This window comes from Echeneis naucrates, chromosome 5 (genome assembly GCF_900963305.1).
Source record: "Echeneis naucrates chromosome 5, fEcheNa1.1, whole genome shotgun sequence".
Taxonomy (NCBI): domain Eukaryota; kingdom Metazoa; phylum Chordata; class Actinopteri; order Carangiformes; family Echeneidae; genus Echeneis; species Echeneis naucrates.
Window position 1 is genome coordinate 4,172,358 of NC_042515.1, and position 20,380 is coordinate 4,192,737.

Consider the following 20,380-nt stretch of genomic DNA (forward strand, 5'->3'; position numbering starts at 1 on the left):
TTTTGGAAACGGCATCGTGCCGTGCCAAAAAAGCCATTACTTACTCTGTTTTTGTGTTTGTTTTGCTTCGCTCATGCAACGCATCATCCTCCCGACTCAACAGCTTTACTTCTGATCCCGCGCGTAAGTGAAGTCTGAGTGAATTCAGGGAGGGGGGCAAACAAATCGAAGCAGCAGCAGGCAGCAATTTTCACCAGTCTGAACCTTCCTATTCCACCAAATTTCATGCTGGACTCTTTGAGTATTTATAGCCCCCCACCCACCCACCCACCACATAATGTTCCTAATGCTCAGTGGTGACGCTTGGAGGACTGAAAACCCATCTGAAATAAATGGGCAGTAACTGGGCTAATGACTGTGACAAAAGAAGACTTTGATTGTCAGGCTTTTCTTCTGTCTATTGGTAGAAGAGAGAGCAATTAGCGTCGCTCCGACAGCCCATCGGAGCTTTTCAAATTGGATTTCAGTCCAGAGTGGCTTTCGCAAGACCCTCAACGTCGCTCTGACACAGCAATAACAGCTTATTCCACCAAAGCAGTCTCTCTCCTCTCCTGGTCTGTGGACATAGTTTTTATTATATGACTTCATAAAGGTGAGCATGATATATATAAAAAAAAAAAAAAAAAATTTTGTCTGGAAAATTTACCAGCAAGACACTAAAAACACCTGAGTGAAGAAGGATGAGTGGGAATCTGTGAGTGGAGAGGAAGAACAGCAGCTCCATCCAGTGGCAAAGAGGGAGCCAAGCCTTTAACCCCCTGGCTGTGTTTGACGCCTCTCTCTGTGGGACGTTAAAGCAACAATATATGATTTTGACTGAAAATGAATCACAGTTCAAATAAGTGAAATCACTACGTTTTATCCTGCTTCTCCAGATAGCAATAATCTACACGGCCAACAATGCTTCTGCATTGTATTACTGTCTTTCAAAAAAATTGAAAAACCAAACAAAGCGCATCTGTTCTTTTGCTGATTGCTCTTATCAGCTAAACAAATTTATTTGTTTTTCTTTGATTTTTTTTTTATTTTTTTTTTATTCGAAACCAATTTTCAGCGTTTGTTCTCAGTAGAATGGTGGGCAGAGAGGAAAAGGAGGTGAAGCATAAATTAATTCAAAATAGAAGCCAAGAGGACATAAAAGTGCTGCCTTTATACCACAATAATGATAGACGGATAAAAATCAATATTTGTTGATATTTGTTCGTTCCGACATGAATGAAATGTTTGGGAGGCGTCTTAACATTTTTACATTTCTGCCCTTCCACCTCCATAAGCCTTCGAGCTGGATTTCTTCAACAACACCTGCCTGCAGCTTGTGTATTTATTATCAGGAATCCTGGGATGTGGAGATAAAGCCAGACCTGAAGGTGGTTCCAGTCTGAGCTCCAGAGGGAGACAAAAGGCTGCTAATGCTTGTTGTTTACTGGAGAGTGAAAAATGGCCATGGGTTTGTTTGTGCAGCAGCTTATTAGTATGCACATTGCAGTTTTATTTTTAGCCGCCCTCCAGTGGACGTCGTAACGATCACAGTAGCAAAGGAGGAAGTCAGATGACAGAGCAACAAGCACTGATGGGATGAGGTCAAATCCACAGAAACAACCTTTGAAACCAACATTTGTCCTCATTGGGAGTTCAGCAGCTGTGGAATCGCTGGTTACGGAGCGCCGGTTATCGCTCGTAGAATGAGGGGTCATTTTCACAAGGTTCTGGATGTGATTTGAATTTTCAGTGAACGCGAGGTTAGCAAGCAATCCACGGAAGGAGGTGGTTAGAATAATTGTTGACCTGGCAGAAAAATCCATCAGGGATGAGGTGAGGGATCTTTGGAGAAGAAGGTGCTGGATCTGACCTTTTCTGTACTCTCTCCTGAGTGTCAGGCAGGTCACTGTTCCCTGTAGAGTCCATAAATCATCTCGCCTGATCCAGCTCCTGCTCTTGAATCTCAAGAGCATAATCTCATTAGGAAAACACTCAGTGAGGTAATAAGTCAACTGAGAAGTCGGGACATTTTTCCCGTTCACTTCAATACAATCCCGTTGAACCCAGTGCAGTGTGTGAGCACGCGTGACAATCGGACATCAGCTATTACATTCCCTCCATCCTTAATTGGGAAAAGTATTTTTCTCTTTCAGTGAGCCTTTGACAAGCGTTTCATGTTTGACTTTCAGGTGTTTATCTAATTTGTCCAAATGATTTGCTGGGATGAACACGCCAGGTGCTTTCTCTCTCTGGCTCCTTCGCTTTATATCTCTTTGTCTTTCAAACATCCAAGTCTTATCGTTCTTTTGCCCAAATCAAGGCGTTTCATCCCTGCAGCTTGAAATGAACAAGCGGAAATGTGTTGGGGGATTTTTTTTTCCTCTCTGCCTGGCCCTCCCTTCTCCCTTCCTCTCCGTTGTCTTGTGTCGAAACAAACAACCCCGTCCTGTGGTTTGAATTATTGGCGTCGTCATTGAGCACACAGTTTGGATCTTCGCTGCTCGTGAGTGAAGGAGACGCAAACAGTCTCGTCCAAATCTTTTAAACAGAGAAGAATGAAATGCAACACCTGCTTCGCTTTTTCTCCGGGGTTGGTAATCTGTGTTCAGCGTCCGGCGCCTGTACGCTCAGCATACATGACTGCAGATGTGTCCCGTCCTGCAGGGACGACTGACACGCTGAGGCCAGTCCAGCTGAACTCAGAGGACATCAGTAGAGCTTCCTCTTTGGGAGCACAGCCCGAATAGTTGTCTTTTATTTTCCTTTTTTGTTATTTAGCAGAAATGCTGCATTGTAGTTAACGTTGTTGCCCCCCAACAAGAAGGTCGTGGGTTTGGTTCCCCGGCCTGGGGCCTTTCTGTGTGTCTGCGTTGGTTTCCTCCCAGCATCCAAAGACATCCCGTTTGGGTTAACTGGTGACTCTAAAGTGTCTGTAGGTCTGAGTGTGAGTCTGAGTGGTTGTTGGTCTCTGTCTGTCTCTGTGTGTTGGCCCTGTGATGGACTGCTGACCTGTCCAGGGTGACCCCGCCCCTCGCCCAGTGAGAGCTGGGACTGATTCAATCACCCCCCGTGACCCGGAAACAGATAAGCGGTAGAAGATGAAGGAATGAAGTATACTCCCAGCTCGCTGTCAGATTTTTGCAGCCTCTGTTGTTCGTTTTCATCGAGGTGTGAAGTCTGAGTGTCTTTTTCAGCAGAGGACCTCCAGCGCCTTTTCCTATAAAGTTTAAATTAGTTGTTTGTTTTTTTTTTTCTCTCTTTCTCTCTCTCCGTTAAGACTTTATTATTCCTTTCAGATTGGCTTGAATATTAATCTGGAAGCTATTCTCGTTCATCTCTGCTGTAGCACTAACAAAAAAGAAAACGGCAGCAGCCGGTGAAATGTAGGAAAATCAAACACCCCCCCAAACACAAAACAGTCGTTTTAGCTCCAATTATGAGCAGAAACAATTTTCTGCATTTGAGCGGCCCTGGAGGAAGACAACGTTATTACCTTCATCTTCTTAATTGTGTATTAGTTTGTCAGAACTGCATGCTGTGTTGTTGATAGGTATTGTATTATACATCTCGCATAGACAAACTCTCCCCTCATTACTGCATCACTTATTATTCTAATAAAACCTCAAACTGCAATATATATATATATATATATATATATATATATAAATTAACTTATATCTGTTTTGTTTTTTTGTTTGTTTTCCATCTTGCTCACGTCAAACCCCCTCCGTTTGGAATGTGGAAATGTTTGATTTTAGCAATTAATGAATAAATTCATCTTGTTACTTAAAAATTGGACTTATTATGTAGTTGGATGTAAATAAGGAATTTATGTGTTTAGTTCTTTCTCTCTGTTAGTCTGACTGTTCATCTCAGAAGAATGGCTTGTTAACAGCACGTTGTGCCACATACTTGACTTGGGGAATATTTTCTTTTTCAAATGTACACGACAAATGCAGCATTTCTTTTAAGATGGTCCCATTTTTGTACTTCAAATCGTAACCTCCCTGCAGCACTGCCTAAATCCTTTCTGTGAATTTGACAACTTTGTCAAACGTCAAATGTTTAGTCAACACAACGGGAGGTGAAACTGGAGTTAATGAGATAAACAAAGTTTCATAACACGACAACATGCGTTTCATTTGAGTCACTATTTGAAAGAATGTTCTTTTTCTCCTGTCTTAACTCCTGAAATGTGATTTATATAATAAACTAGCATGAGCTGGGATAAATATCCCAAAAAAAACAAACAAACAAACAAACATGAGACTGAAGAATTCTCTTTCGTCTTTATTTTTAATCAGGCCAGTGCTTCAAACTTTCTCCAAATGTCTTCATTTAGGATTACTGAAATGTGAAAATGTGAAGGTGGAGCTTAAGCATTCGAGCCACAACTTCACAAAAAGTCCACTGTTGCAGCCCCAGACTTTGCAACTTCGAAAGTACCAACAAACTGCCTGAGACTTTCACCGCTTTTATGAGAAATCCCAAGAATCTGTGACTCTGTTATCTAAAGAAGAAGAACTGCAGTTCACTTCCCTTTTCCTGAGACTGTCGTGCAGAAAACGAGCCCATAACTTTTATATCAGCATAGTGACAGCTATGGTGGCCAAAAAAAAAAATTGTATGCAGCCGAGTTAGAAATTGTGGCCATGACATTCATTCATGGTCCGGTTCGCTGACAACTGTATTTCTGAGCACAAAAATACAAAAACAAAGGTGACCTCCGTTCTCAGATCGTAGATAGATAAATTTACTTTGTTGTTCCCAAACTGGGGAATCCTGAAATCAGTTCTTTGTAATGATATGTTGCACCACAACAAAACTTTTCCTATACACAGCCACGGCCTGCTATTTCTGTTTGTGTGCCGCTTTAATTGGCTTTTTTTTTTTTTTAAAGCCTTGTCCTCCTTTTCCCCTCCTATCTCCTGCGTTCAGTCTCTTCTTAATGTTCCCCGGCTCCAGAAGGCATCAATATGCGGGGTGCGAGAAGCAGGGCCGGGCATGTGAATTTAAATGTCAAGTGCACTCGAGTTGGCAGCTGGCTCGGCCGATTTGTGGTATACACAGTTTCTTAGTTGCTGATTTGTATGTATGCGTGTTGTGGGGAAGCGCGCAGACAATCTCTTGTCTCCGCTCTCAATTTGTTCCTTCAATTTCATGTCTATTTCCTTCCATCTCTGATTTCTTTTCACCTCATTTACTCTTCACAAACTGTGCCCCCATTTGCAGCTCGGCTGTAAGCTGTTGACTGAAGTAAAGTTGGGAATAGTTTATTTGTGTAGCCCAATATCACATTTAATGTCTCTGCGGGGTTTACAGGCAGCAACAGGGGATCAGATGAAACCTCCACAGCGTTAACTACAGAAGCAACTGAAAGGGAAGAAACCTGTGAAATAAAACGTTTCTGTGGCCGATGACGAGGCAAACGGTCTGACGCTGCAGTTGCACAATAATTGATGGTTTGCATCACATCACACAACGCAATTTTTGATTTTATTTAGGACTGCACCTTTTCCCGTTCTGTATCGACTTTTTCGTCTTTCTCCGCCACCTTGCAGTCGCAGCAGAACACGAAGTCTCGACTCCATAGGAATGAGGGAAATTATGAAAGACACTTTATGTTCCAAAGCAAATAGCAGGCTTTAAAATCTGAAATAAAAAGCAAGTCACTGTACTTAAAATTCCCTCAATGTTTCTGGTTTTCACCAGCAAATCCATCAGCATGTCAACATTTTTTCTTTTAACATAGAAGGTTGACAAAGTGTGGAAATAATAAAAAAAAAAAAAAAAAGGACAAACAACAAAACAATCAATCAACTTACAGATTCACTTCAACAAGACGAACAACAATCTGTGAGCAATCTGTGCATCTTATTTGCTGCTATTGACAGATTAGCAAACAATCAGATTCCGCTTTCCCCAAAACTTCAGCTGAGTTTGCATCCTTCTTTGGTGATAAGAATCAAGGCATCAGCAATACTAACAACTCCCCACAAAAAAAAAAAAACATCGTTACCTCAGCCATTCAAAAGTTACTTCCACATGATGCAATTTAGTCCAACTGGTGAACAAACCATCTCAGTTCATACATGTGGCATGCAGGTTTCAACCAGTAGCTTTCCCGAAAACGGTGTGGTTAAAAACTCTCTCCAACCTGGAGTCTTCCCAAAGGCCTTTTTAAAAAAAAAAAAAAAAAAAGCACAGAAGAAAAGACTTGATGCTGCTGAGCTGAATAACCCCGGACTTGCTTCGATAACTTTCAATCAGGATTTCGGCTCTATTGTGTCCCAGAGCCTGCACTCAACAAGTTACCAAATAATGTTTGGCTGATTAATGACTCCGTTTTTGTTATTCTTGAATTTTAAAGCTGATTTCTGACACTTTTGATTAGTTTTTCTTTTTTTGTTGTTTGGCTTGTTTTGGCAAGTAAGTTAGAAAACCTAAAAAACTCACGTCAAACTGTTTTGCCTCCACAGGAAACTGTGCATGAGGATGGATCCACAAGGATCCATCTTGGAGCATCTTTTGTTGAATCTCTATATTTTTCCTTCTCACCAAATTACGAAGTCTAATTAAAGATTGTATTTGACGTGCGTGTATTACTGAGACTAGATGCAGAAATCATGTTCAAGTGATCCATCCAAAGTATTTATTGCCAGTAGATTGATTCAAGCTGCACTAGTTTACTTTCATAATTTGGCTTCCCTTTGTCACTTTTGCAGTTTTTTTTTGTTTTTGTTTTTTTTAATTAAGCTCATGACAGGTCGTGACATTTGCATATTATATGACAGATAAGGAGTGTTGTTCCATCCCGATATGTGGTATAAAGCGCCCATATCATGGACTGAAGTGAGCTATTGTTTCTATACGTGATCACAAAATACGGCAAAAAAGTAATAGCAACAGAACAATATGATTTTAATACACAAAATAGTGGTTCATCCTGGCTGGTTGCTGTGCAGCAGACCAACAAGCGACCTTACATACATATTTTATTTCATCGCATTTTTTTCCTGCTGTTCCGTTGATGTGAAAAGTAATTAGCCAATCGGAGTGCTTGATTTGAGCTACCCATCATACCCTGTTAATTTTTGACCTTAAAGCACGTTGGATTTCCCTGCTTTATGAAATGAGGCCTACAAATAAAGTCCCCCCGCCTTCTAAAGGAAGCACATTAAGCCTTTGTTTCTCTGATTAGCTCGACAGGACTTTAGCTTCCCCTGCAGACACACCAGCAAACGCACAACAGCCCAATTCAGGTTGAACAGTCCATTCATCACGGGTCCTTCTGTGAGGAAAATCTGCAGCCATTAACCTCTTTTCCTCATCAGGACCAAACCAAATGGGTTCCTGAGGGACGGCTACAATTCGGGGGGGGGGGGGGGGGGAATTAGGCTGGCTGCACTCAACTCACATTAGCTGATTAAAAGCGTTATTTTTCAGCTAAATTAGCTCTAACAGAGGGTGGGGGTTATTGTCCCTGAGCCCCCAGGAGAGGCGGGTGGCGAACAGGTGGTGATAAAACCCCCATACGCTCCACCTGCAACCATATTCGAAAATGTCTCAGTGGAGAGACGGAGCAGGAAGTGACACGGCTGTATTGATGAGGACGAGCTGAGACGGATGCCATCTTTTCCTGTTGCTTCAAAAATCGGGCTAATCCTAATTTGCCATAATCTGAAGGACAGATATGCTCAGAGTTGCAGCTGCTAATATTCTGAGTAACATTTGAAACAGCTCTAAAGTCTCTGTTGAATAACTGATCCTGAATCAGGGATGTAAAATGGATTTAAGTGACCAACTTGGTTATTGAAACCAAGATGGCCGAGACTGCAGACTTCAAAAGATCAGTTCCGTCGCCAAATGTCGGTGTTAATAATAGTGAAGACAACAAGAGAGAGAAAACATTTGTCCTCATTCCTTCAGTTAGCGTTTTGGAAGGGACGCTTTTGAGAATCTACAAGTCAGAACAGGGGCTGATGGGATTTTGCATCAAATTCTCTCTTTTTTTTCCTGTTTTTTTTTTAGCAGCAGATGTTGCAACAGTATCTTTGTCAAACATTCCCCAAGAGCCCTCAAGTCACAAGTGTTTCACAACCACTCAGCAAAGACACAAATATAATTATTTTTCTTTGTTGATATGTGGCGACAAAATCTGCAAATAACACAACACATTGACTAAACAATGATTATTTTCAGAAAGTGCACTTGTGTCTGGTTCTGTCAGCATCCTCAGACGTTGCTTTTTGTTTTAGTCGGGTCGCCCCTCACTAACCCGCCAGCATTCATCTCAAAACCTCATTACCTGTGCAGGACTGAGGCCCGACTGAATGTCCTCTCAAGGTCTTGGGCCTCAAAAAGACAGAACGGCACACATCACTGAAGGCGCATGTGCACGCTTTTTTAAATAATCCACTGCTGCCACCAAGTGTTGCAGCACTTCTTCCCCCCCTTTTTTTTTATTTATTTTCTTTTTTTTTAAACATCCACAGCAGTGATGGTGTCGACCATTGCTTTCACAATGAATGGGACTCATTAAAACCACCCGCTGCCCGTCACACTGCACCTCCAACACGAGGAGCCAATTAAGAGGAAAAGTCGTTGTTAACTCTAAAAACCGACTGAGTGTGAGCATTTACACTTTGCACCGCAGGATTTGAGCAGCTGTAAATAAATGCTGCAGTCAAAATGTAATTGTAGTTAATCCTGTGTTTCTTTTCTCCTCTGCTTCTTATTGTGATCTATCCCAAAGCTCTTAAGTACAAGCCATGCATGTAGAGCAATGCTGTAATTTGATGGATTTTCTTTCGTGTTTAAAAGTACAAAGATGAAAATCTTTAAAACTATCCACGGGCAGGTGGAAAGAAATGAAACAAGTGAGAGGAATTCTTTAAAAGAGGCAAAAAGTCTCTAGTTCTTTATCATCTACAAGATCATATATAACAGAAATAACATGGAAAAAACGTTTTCATCTTGATGTTTGTTCATTAAACAGGACACATTGAGCCACAAAGACGATGAAGGCTCCACCTAGAGGTGATGATACATCACAACAACAACTTGTAGAGTTCTACAAGAAACGCTGTACTCAGACAGAGTAAAGGAACGACTGTCTTCATAAAAGACAAACAATTTACAGTATTGGTGGACACTGCAGTCACTGTCCCAGGAGAGTTTGTTCCAAACAGTAAAACTTGACCTAAAAACAGGTCACATTCTTCATAATCACAAAATTCAGCAAATTCTCAGAATGTAAAAGTCATATTGTCACTGGAAAACTGTGACGATGTGACATGAAACCTTTTACAGTAAAAAGATAAACATGCTGATCTTAAAACAGATCAGTTTTCAATAATCACATAAAGTGAGGGAACGTCCATCAACTGAACAATTAAGGTGTTTGATCAAAATGATCAATGCTACTCAGGAGGTAACAAACATCAATCATGGATTATATTTTACGTTCAGTAAAGCACAAACATATCACAGCAAAATTAGGATTTTAACTAAAGGGTTAGGAGAAAACAATGAACAATCTGATCTTACAACAGATCAGTTTTTAGTAATCAGATAGATTAAAGTGATGTAAAGATCATGATGAAAATCATGATGTCCATAAAACTGTTTTTATCACAATGAAAGCTACAAAGCTTCTTTCTCAGTATGAAAGATAATGTCACTCTGTAACACTATTTCCACAGGAAATATTTTTCTTTAAACAAGAAAGTTTGAAACACTCGAAAGTATTTGAAAAGCTCCTGATAATACAGAAGAACAAGTCCTTTGTTTCACAGAATTCAGGAATAAAGTATAATAATGATTGTTGACACAATCAGAATTGTGTTCATGCAACATGCATGAAAAAAGTTCTTTCTTCACTTGAAAGATATTATTGCTGTCGTTTCCATCAGGAAATCTCCTCTTACTGAGAGGAAAACACAAAATTCAACCTTCTGTTAATACAGAAGAACAAGTCCTGAAGTTTCACAGAAGTCAGTTCCAGTGATGTTTGACCAACATGGTCTGAGTTTGTCTGGTAGTGAGTCCAGTCTGTAGGGGTCTACCACGGCCTCCAGGGGGCGCTGTGGACTGGACTCTGGTCTTTGGTGATGCTGGTCTGGAGAGAGAAGTCAGCCTCAGTCAGGTTCTTATCAGAGGAAGACTGCAGCTTGTTGACGTGGTTCAGGAGTCTTCTCTGCTGTAGATTCTGCTGCTGCAGCTGTGTCAGGAAGCAAACTGTCATCTCCAGGATGTCTGCTTTCTCCAGCTTGGAGTCTGGCTGCTGTTTGAGGAACTCTGGACCCAGGAGAGACTTGAGCTGCTCAATGCTGCTGTTGATTCGCTCTCTGCGTAACTTCTCCACCAGAGGCTTTCTGAGCTGTAGAGAGGAGAACAAAGTCATGAGTAAACTTATTCTGCTGTATAAAGTCAGCAGTAAAAGAAGAACCCTTTTGATAAATCATGTTTCGGTTTTGAATCTCCAATTCACCTTGTGGGTCAGAGTCAGATGCTCCTGAGAGTTGCTCATTGCTGCAGTGGTTGTAGGTGCCATAGCTGGATCTGTGTGCTGTAGAGGTCTCTGTAGAGAGAATGTGATCTCTGCTGGCTTCATCCCTCCTATTTATAGTCCCACATCTCCATATGAATGTGTGGGTCTTGGTCTGGTTGGAGTTTCTCACAGTCTCAGCCAATCAGACAGCTTGCTGAGACAATAGGACATTTGGAGCATCAACATGCTGAATGGTGTTACATATGCCCGGGGGACAATAGTTAGATCTCAGGGGAACAGGTGGAGGACTGGGGGGGTGATGGAGAGCGACTGAAAGAGCTCTAAGTGAATCTGGGAAAGTGGTGACCCTGTAGAGAGAGCAGACCTGGGATCAATGACTTTGGATGAGCACACTCTGATCATTCTGTCACATGTGAGAGAGAAACAAATTTATGCAATAACTTTTAAAATTAAAATTATACTTGATGGAAATATATATCTAGTTTATGAGTTAGTTAGTTAGTCTGTGTCTGGCCCTTTTAAAAGTATATCCATCAATTCGGCATTTTGATGAATTCAGAAATGTATTCATATAGAACCAGAAATATTCATTTAGCACAACCAGAATTGCACCATTTAGCAAAAGCAAAATGGTAAAACATGAAAAAACACTGTGTTGTCCATTAATGGCATTTGAAGTGAAGTCAGAACTAATCCTGCTGCTGTCCAGATGTAGCTGAGTTTCTGGACACGTGCCGTCTTGTAGTCAGTGAGTAACAAGCTGAGCTCAGTTTCCCACACTGACTCCCTGAGCTGTGGTCAATGGACAACAAAAGGACTTCAGTGACAGATGCTGCCTGTGTTGTGATGGAAAAAGATCCGACCCAATGGAGAGAGCAGATCTGCACCCTGATGCTGGGATCGGTGTGTTTGACTGAGCGTTTTATTTTTAGTATTTTTTTTTTTTACACTGGTGGCACATTAAAAAAATATTTCATCATTGGTTGCAAAATATAATTTGTATGTTGTGGTTTTTGTGTTTTCCAGTAACATTCAAACCAGCTTATACAAATCGTGTCACTCTTATTGTAACTTAATGACTTCTTTTACAAGGAGGGAAAAGTACCACTTTCTTTTTGAGACCAATGGAATTGTGTATTTAGTAACGTTTTCGTTCCCATGCGGAATTTCAATAGAATATAATCACAATGCTCGTGCTGCTGTGGACATGTGGCACAGTCTTCTGACTTGTGTCCTGTCATCAGTGTGAGTTGAAGGTTGCTCTCAGTTTCCCACACTCCCCTGCTCTTTGGTCACTGAGCCACAAAAGGACTTTGAATGGAGCGTGTGTGGCTCATACTGGACGTGTGTTGTAGTGGAAACAGGGCCCGACGTCACCAACCATCTGGAGGGAAAGAGCTCCATTGGTTGTCTCTGGCAGGTTTCAGAGCCGAAAAGTATGATGGAAGTTTAGCTTCAATGCTTTCTCCCATCTTTTTTTGTAAATTCTTAATCATTCAATCACACATTTTGCCCATCCAGTCATCTCTCTGTCATTTTATAAGCAGCTGGATTAGAAATTCAGCTCATCACATGAGGGTGGGAGGTCGAGGCAGCTGTTTCCTGAAGTGTGCCAAATCCCTTTGGAGAATAGTCGGCTGCTGGTGGAGTCAAGGATGTAAATCAGTCTCAACTCTTCAATTCTCTCCAGAGCTTTCCCACACTCTGTGCATTTAAAGAAATCAAAGTTTTATTTGAATCCAAAAGGCCTTTTGAACGTCCCCTTTTTAGCATATTGCTGTGTTTTTTCTTATTATTGTTATTATTGTTAAATTAAAGTGCAGATTGAATCCAGATTTCCGTTAAACAGTCAGAATCTGGAGTTGTGGGATCAACTGGAAACTTCATGTACAACACTCAGATATTAGAAACACGCAGACTTCAAACATGACCACCAGCTTCAGCATGTGATGCTTGACTGCCGTCATACCGTTTGGGTGAAAAGAAAAAAAAAAAAAAAAAACACAAACCTTTCCAGTTTTATTCATTCGAAATATCCCCTTTCTCAATGCAATGTCTTCATCCCAAATATCATCTGGTTTTAATTCTGTAAAAATGCGATCTGGGATTTTAACATTTAGCCAGGTCTGATATTTGACATGATTTGATATCACATCAAGAAATTTCTTCTCTTCAAATTCAGCGTCGCCTTAGATTTCTGCCTCCTCAGGTCAAAGGTCGGGATCTGTTGTCCCTCAGGGCTCTGTGAGTGGGTCTCCTCTGGTTTCCCACACTCTGTCTTTTCACTGCTGTCCCTGGTGGAACAATAGAAGTGTGTCCTATTGTTCTTCACATTAGATACGCTGTTTCAGCTCTTTAAAGAGGGAAATGTTCCACTTTTTTACATGCACTGATGCAGTCGTAATGAATGAATGGTGCAGGAAAATATTCTGAAACTTGCTCTAATTTGGTTGGATGGCGTGCTCCAAATATGACATGTTTGTTCCTCCTTTTCTATCAGAAACCTGGATTGGAATAATTACAACTAGGTATATCATGAATGATGTGAATTTTACTTTGACGTGCCATTTAAAGATAAGAACATTGATGGAAACGTGTAGAAAATTCATGAAGAGAAAATGAAAAAGAAATGGGATGCCTGAGTTTTATCATGTGGAGGGCTGAGTTTTCATACAATGACATGGAAACATCATTTTATCTTTTCTGTTTGTTTATTAAACAGGACACAATGAACCACAAAGACGATGAAGGCTCCACCTAGAGGTGATGATACATCACAACAACAACTTGTAGAGTTCTACAAGAAACGCTGTACTCAGACAGAGTAAAGGAACGACTGTCTTCATAAAAGACAAACAATTTACAGTATTGGTGGACACTGCAGTCACTGTCCCAGGAGAGTTTGTTCCAAACAGTAAAACTTGACCTAAAAACAGGTCACATTCTTCATAATCACAAAATTCGGCAAATTCTCAGAATGTAAAAGTCATATTGTCACTGGAAAACTGTGACGATGTGACATGAAACCTTTTACAGTAAAAAGATAAACATGCTGATCTTAAAACAGATCAGTTTTCAATAATCACATAAAGTGAGGGAACGTCCATCAACTGAACAATTAAGGTGTTTGATCAAAATGATCAATGCTACTCAGGAAGTAACAAACATCAATCATGGATTATATTTTACGTTCAGTAAAGCACAAACATATCACAGCAAAATTAGGATTTTAACTAAAGGTTTAGGAGAAAACAATGAACAATCTGATCTTACAACAGATCAGTTTTTAGTAATCAGATAGATTAAAGTGATGTAAAGATCATGATGAAAATCATGAAAATCCATAAAACTGTTTTTATCACAATGAAAGCTACAAAGCTTCTTTCTCAGTATGAAAGATAATGTCACTCTGTAACACTATTTACACAGGAAATCTTTTTCTTTAAACAAGAAAGTTTGAAACACTCGAAAGTATTTGAAAAGCTTCTGATAATACAGAAGAACAAGTCCTTTGTTTCATAGAATTCAGGAATAAAGTATAATAATGATTGCTGACACAATCAGAATTGTGTTCATGCAACATGCATGAAAAATGTTCTTTCTTCACTTGAAAGATATTATTGCTGTCGTTTCCATCAGGAAATCTCCTCTTACTGAGAGGAAAACACAAAATTCAACCTTCTGTTAATACAGAAGAACAAGTCCTGAAGTTTCACAGAAGTCAGTTCCAGTGATGTTTGACCAACATGGTCTGAGTTTGTCTGGTAGTGAGTCCAGTCTGTAGGGGTCTACCACGGCCTCCAGGGGGCGCTGTGGACTGGACTCTGGTCTTTGGTGATGCTGGTCTGCAGAGAGAAGTCAGCCTCAGTCAGGTTCTTATCAGAGGAAGACTGCAGCTTGTTGACGTGGTTCAGGAGTCTTCTCTGCTGTAGATTCTGCTGCTGCAGCTGTGTCAGGAAGCAAACTGTCATCTCCAGGATGTCTGCTTTCTCCAGCTTGGAGTCTGGCTGCTGTTTGAGGAACTCTGGACCCAGGAGAGACTTGAGCTGCTCAATGCTGCTGTTGATTCGCTCTCTGCGTAACTTCTCCACCAGAGGCTTTCTGAGCTGTAGAGAGGAGAACAAAGTCATGAGTAAACTTATTCTGCTGTATAAAGTCAGCAGTAAAAGAAGAACCCTTTTGATAAATCGTGTTTCGGTTTTGAATCTCCAATTCACCTTGTGGGTCAGAGTCAGATGCTCCTGAGAGTTGCTCATTGCTGCAGTGGTTGTAGGTGCCATAGCTGGATCTGTGTGCTGTAGAGGTCTCTGTAGAGAGAATGTGATCTCTGCTGGCTTCATCCCTCCTATTTATAGTCCCACATCTCCATATGAATGTGTGGGTCTTGGTCTGGTTGGAGTTTCTCACAGTCTCAGCCAATCAGACAGCTTGCTGAGACAATAGGACATTTGGAGCATCAACATGCTGAATGGTGTTACATATGCCCGGGGGACAATAGTTAGATCTCAGGGGAACAGGTGGAGGACTGGGGGGGTGATGGAGAGCGACTGAAAGAGCTCTAAGTGAATCTGGGAAAGTGGTGACCCTGTAGAGAGAGCAGACCTGGGATCAATGACTTTGGATGAGCACACTCTGATCATTCTGTCACATGTGAGGGAGAAAAATATTTATGCAATAACTTTTGAATTATACTTGATGGAAATATATATCTAGCTGATTAGTTAGTTAGTTAGTTAGTTAGTCTGTGTCTGGCCCTTTTAAAAGTATATCCATCAATTCGGCATTTTGATGAATTCAGAAATGTATTCATATAGAACCAGAAATATTCATTTAGCACAACCAGAATTGCACCATTTAGCAAAAGCAAAATGGTAAAACATGAAAAAACACTGTGTTGTCCATTAATGGCATTTGAAGTGAAGTCAGAACTAATCCTGCTGCTGTCCAGATGTAGCTGAGTTTCTGGACACGTGCCGTCTTGTAGTCAGTGAGTAACAAGCTGAGCTCAGTTTCCCACACTGACTCCCTGAGCTGTGGTCAATGGACAACAAAAGGACTTCAGTGACAGATGCTGCCTGTGTTGTGATGGAAAAAGATCCGACCCAATGGAGAGAGCAGATCTGCACCCTGATGCTGGGATCGGTGTGTTTGACTGAGCATTTTATTTTTAGTCTTTTTTTTTTTTTTACACTGGTGGCACATTAAAAAAATATTTCATCATTGGCTGCAAAATGTAATTTATATGTTGTGGTTTTTGTGTTTTCCAGTAACATTCAAACCAGCTTATACAAATCGTGTCACTCTTATTGTAACTTAATGACTTCTTTTACAAGGAGGGAAAAGTACCACTTTCTTTTTGAGACCAATGGAATTGTGTATTTAGTAACGTTTTCGTTCCCATGCTGAATTTCAATAGAATATAATCACAATGCTCGTGCTGCTGTGGACATGTGGCACAGTCTTCTGACTTGTGTCCTGTCATCAGTGTGAGTTGAAGGTTGCTCTCATCATTCAGTGAAGCGTTTGAGTATTTAGAGTTACCCAGAGTGGACTCATTCTGTTTAAAGGTTAATAATTAAACTAAAATGCGTTGTGTAATTTTGACTTCACTACATTTAAATAATCACCTCAATTTCTTGTAATGTGTCTACAATATATCTATTTTGATGATTAATTTTCCTTTTTCTTTCCCGAGAATTTTTCTCTTTTATTAATACTCTTCATAAAATACTATATTCTTGAGGCCGTCTTTGTTATGAACTGAAAACAATCATCGCACTTCTGATATATTTGGGGCGTAATCACAATGCTCGTGCTGCTGTGGACATGTGGCACAGTCTTCTGACTTGTGTCCTGTCATCAGTGTGAGTTGAAGGTTGCTCTCAGTTTCCCACACTCCCCTGCTCTTTGGTCACTGAGCCACAAAAGGACTTTGAATGGAGCGTGTGTGGCTCATACTGGACGTGTGTTGTAGTGGAAACAGGGCCCGACGTCACCAACCATCTGGAGGGAAAGAGCTCCATTGGTTGTCTCTGGCAGGTTTCAGAGCCGAAAAGTATGATGGAAGTTTAGCTTCAATGCTTTCTCCCATTTTTTTTTGTAAATTCTTAATCATTCAATCACACATTTTGCCCATCCAGTCATCTCTCTGTCATTTTATAAGCAGCTGGATTAGAAATTCAGCTCATCACATGAGGGTGGGAGGTCGAGGCAGCTGTTTCCTGAAGTGTGCCAAATCCCTTTGGAGAATAGTCGGCTGCTGGTGGAGTCAAGGATGTAAATCAGTCTCAACTCTTCAATTCTCTCCAGAGCTTTCCCACACTCTGTGCATTTAAAGAAATCAAAGCTTTATTTGAATCCAAAAGGCCTTTTGAACGTCCCCTTTTTAGCATATTGCTGTGTTTTTTCTTATTATTGTTATTATTGTTAAATTAAAGTGCAGCTTGAATCCAGATTTCCGTTAAACAGTCAGAATCTGGAGTTGTGGGATCAACTGGAAACTTCATGTACAACACTCAGATATTAGAAACACGCAGACTTCAAACGTGACCACCAGCTTCAGCATGTGATGCTTGACTGCCGTCATACCGTTTGGGTGAAAAGAGAAAAAAAAAAAAAACACAAACCTTTCCAGTTTTATTCATTCGAAATATCCCCTTTCTCAATGCAATGTCTTCATCCCAAATATCATCTGGTTTTAATTCTGTAAAAATGCGATCTGGGATTTTAACATTTAGCCAGGTCTGATATTTGACATGATTTGATATCACATCAAGAAATTTCTTCTCTTCCATTCAGCGTCGCCTTAGATTTCTGCCTCCTCAGGTCAAAGGTCGGGATCTGTTGTCCCTCAGGGCTCTGTGAGTGGGTCTCCTCTGGTTTCCCACACTCTGTCCTTTCACTGCTGTCCCTGGTGGAACAATAGAAGTGTGTCCTATTGTTCTTCACATTAGATACGCTGTTTCAGCTCTTTAAAGAGGGAAATGTTCCACTTTTTTACATGCACTGATGCAGTCGTAATGAATGAATGGTGCAGGAAAATATTCTGAAACATGCTCTAATTTGGTTGGATGGCGTGCTCCAAATATGACATGTTTGTTCCTCCTTTTCTATCAGAAACCTGGATTGGAATAATTACAACTAGGTATATCATGAATGATGTGAATTTTACTTTGAAGTGCCATTTAAAGATAAGAACATTGATGGAAACGTGTAGAAAATTCATGAAGAGAAAATGAAAAAGAAATGGGATGCCTGAGTTTTATCATGTGGAGGGCTGAGTTTTCATACAATGACATGGAAACATCATTTTATCTTTTCTGTTTGTTTATTAAACAGGACACAATGAACCACAAAGACTACGAAGGCTCCACCTAGAGGTGATGATACATCACAACAACAACTTGTAGAGTTCTACAAGAAACGCTGTACTCAGACAGAGTAAAGGAACGACTGTCTTCATAAAAGACAATCAATTTACAGTATTGGTGGACACTGCAGTCACTGTCCCAGGAGAGTTTGTTCCAAACAGTAAAACTTGACCTAAAAACAGGTCACATTCTTCATAATCACAAAATTCGGCAAATCCTCAGAATGTAAAAGTCATATTGTCACTGGAAAACTGTGACGATGTGACATTAAACCTTTTACAGTAAAAAGATAAACATGCTGATCTTAAAACAGATCAGTTTTCAATAATCACATAAAGTGAGGGAACGTCCATCAACTGAACAATTAAGGTGTTTGATCAAAATGATCAATGCTACTCAGGAGGTAACAAACATCAATCATGGATTATATTTTACGTTCAGTAAAGCACAAACATATCACAGCAAAATTAGGATTTTAACTAAAGGTTTAGGAGAAAACAATGAACAATGTGATCTTACAACAGATCAGTTTTTAGTAATCAGATAGATTAAAGTGATGTAAAGATCATGATGAAAATCATGATGTCCATAAAACTGTTTTTATCACAATGAAAGCTACAAAGCTTCTTTCTCAGTATGAAAGATAATGTCACTCTGTAACACTATTTCCACAGGAAATAATTTTCTTTAAACAAGAAAGTTTGAAACACTCGAAAGTATTTGAAAAGCTTCTGATAATACAGAAGAACAAGTCCTTTGTTTCATAGAATTCAGGAATAAAGTATAATAATGATTGTTGACACAATCAGAATTGTGTTCATGCAACATGCATGAAAAATGTTCTTTCTTCACTTGAAAGATATTATTGCTGTCGTTTCCATCAGGAAATCTCCTCTTACTGAGAGGAAATCACAAAATTCAACCTTCTGTTAATACAGAAGAACAAGTCCTTAAGTTTCACAGAAGTCAGTTCCAGTGATGTTTGACCAACATGGTCTGAGTTTGTCTGGTAGTGAGTCCAGTCTGTAAGGGTCTACCACGGCCTCCAGGGGGCGCTGTGGACTGGACTCTGGTCTTTGGTGATGCTGGTCTGCAGAGAGAAGTCAGCCTCAGTCAGGTTCTTATCAGAGGAAGACTGCAGCTTGTTGACGTGGTTCAGGAGTCTTCTCTGCTGTAGATTCTGCTGCTGCAGCTGTGTCAGGAAGCAAACTGTCATCTCCAGGATGTCTGCTTTCTCCAGCTTGGAGTCTGGCTGCTGTTTGAGGAACTCTGGACCCAGGAGAGAGTTGAGCTGCTCAATGCTGCTGTTGATTCGCTCTCTGCGTAACTTCTCCACCAGAGGCTTTCTGAGCTGTAGAGAGGAGAACAAAGTCATGAGTAAACTTATTCTGCTGTATAAAGTCAGCAGTAAAAGAAGAACCCTTTTGATAAATCGTGTTTCGGTTTTGAATCTCCAATTCACCTTGTGGGTCAGAGTCAGATGCTCCTGAGAGTTGCTCATTGCTGCAGTGGTTGTAGGTGCCATAGCTGGATCTGTGTGCTGTAGAGGTCTCTGTAGAGAGAATGTGATCTCTGCTGGCTTCATCCCTCCTATTTATAGTCCCACATCTCCATATGAATGTGTGGGTCTTGGCCTGGTTGGAGTTTCTCACAGTCTCAGCCAATCAGATAACTTGCTGAGACAATAGGACATTTGGAGCATCAACATGCTGAATGGTGTTACATATGCCCGGGGGACAATAGTTAGATCTCAGGGGAACAGGTGGAGGACTGGGGGGGTGATGGAGAGAGACTGAAAGAGCTCTAAGTGAATCTGGGAAAGTGGTGACCCTGTAGAGAGAGCAGACCTGGGATCAATGACTTTGGCTGGACACACTCTTGACTCATTCAGTGAAGCGTTTGAGTATTTAGAGTTACCCAGAGTGGACTCATTCTGTTTAAAGGCTTCACTACATTTAAATAATCACCTCAATTTCTTGTAATGTGTCTACAATATATCTATTTTGATGATTAATTTTCCTTTTTCTTTCCCGAGAATTTTTCTCTTTTATTAATACTCTTCATAAAATACTATATTCTTGAGGCCGTCTTTGTTATGAACTGAAAACAATCATCGCACTTCTGATATATTTGGGGCGCAATCACAATGCTCGTGCTGCTGTGGACATGTGGCACAGTCTTCTGACTTGTGTCCTGTCATCAGTGTGAGTTGAAGGTTGCTCTCAGTTTCCCACACTCCCCTGCTCTTTGGTCACTGAGCCACAAAAGGACTTTGAATGGAGCGTGTGTGGCTCATACTGGACGTGTGTTGTAGTGGAAACAGGGCCCGACGTCACCAACCATCTGGAGGGAAAGAGCTCCATTGGTTGTCTCTGGCAGGTTTCAGAGCCGAAAAGTATGATGGAAGTTTAGCTTCAATGCTTTCTCCCATTTTTTTTTTTTTAGTAAATTCTTAATCATTCAATCACACATTTTGCCCATCCAGTCATCTCTCTGCCATTTTATAAGCAGCTGGATT

The 20,380-nt window shown here is 40.6% G+C and overlaps 3 pseudogenes; all 3 read right to left on the minus strand.

Annotated features, from left to right (window-relative positions):
- Nucleotides 1–9,890: 9,890 nt before the first annotated feature.
- LOC115043943 (transcription factor HES-7.1-like) lies at nt 9,891–12,459 on the minus strand (annotated as a pseudogene).
- A 1,569-nt stretch (nt 12,460–14,028) lies between these two features.
- On the minus strand, nt 14,029–14,870 carry LOC115044127 (transcription factor HES-1-like; annotated as a pseudogene).
- Nucleotides 14,871–18,895: 4,025 nt separating this feature from the next.
- LOC115044187 (transcription factor HES-1-like) lies at nt 18,896–19,485 on the minus strand (annotated as a pseudogene).
- Nucleotides 19,486–20,380: the final 895 nt, after the last annotated feature.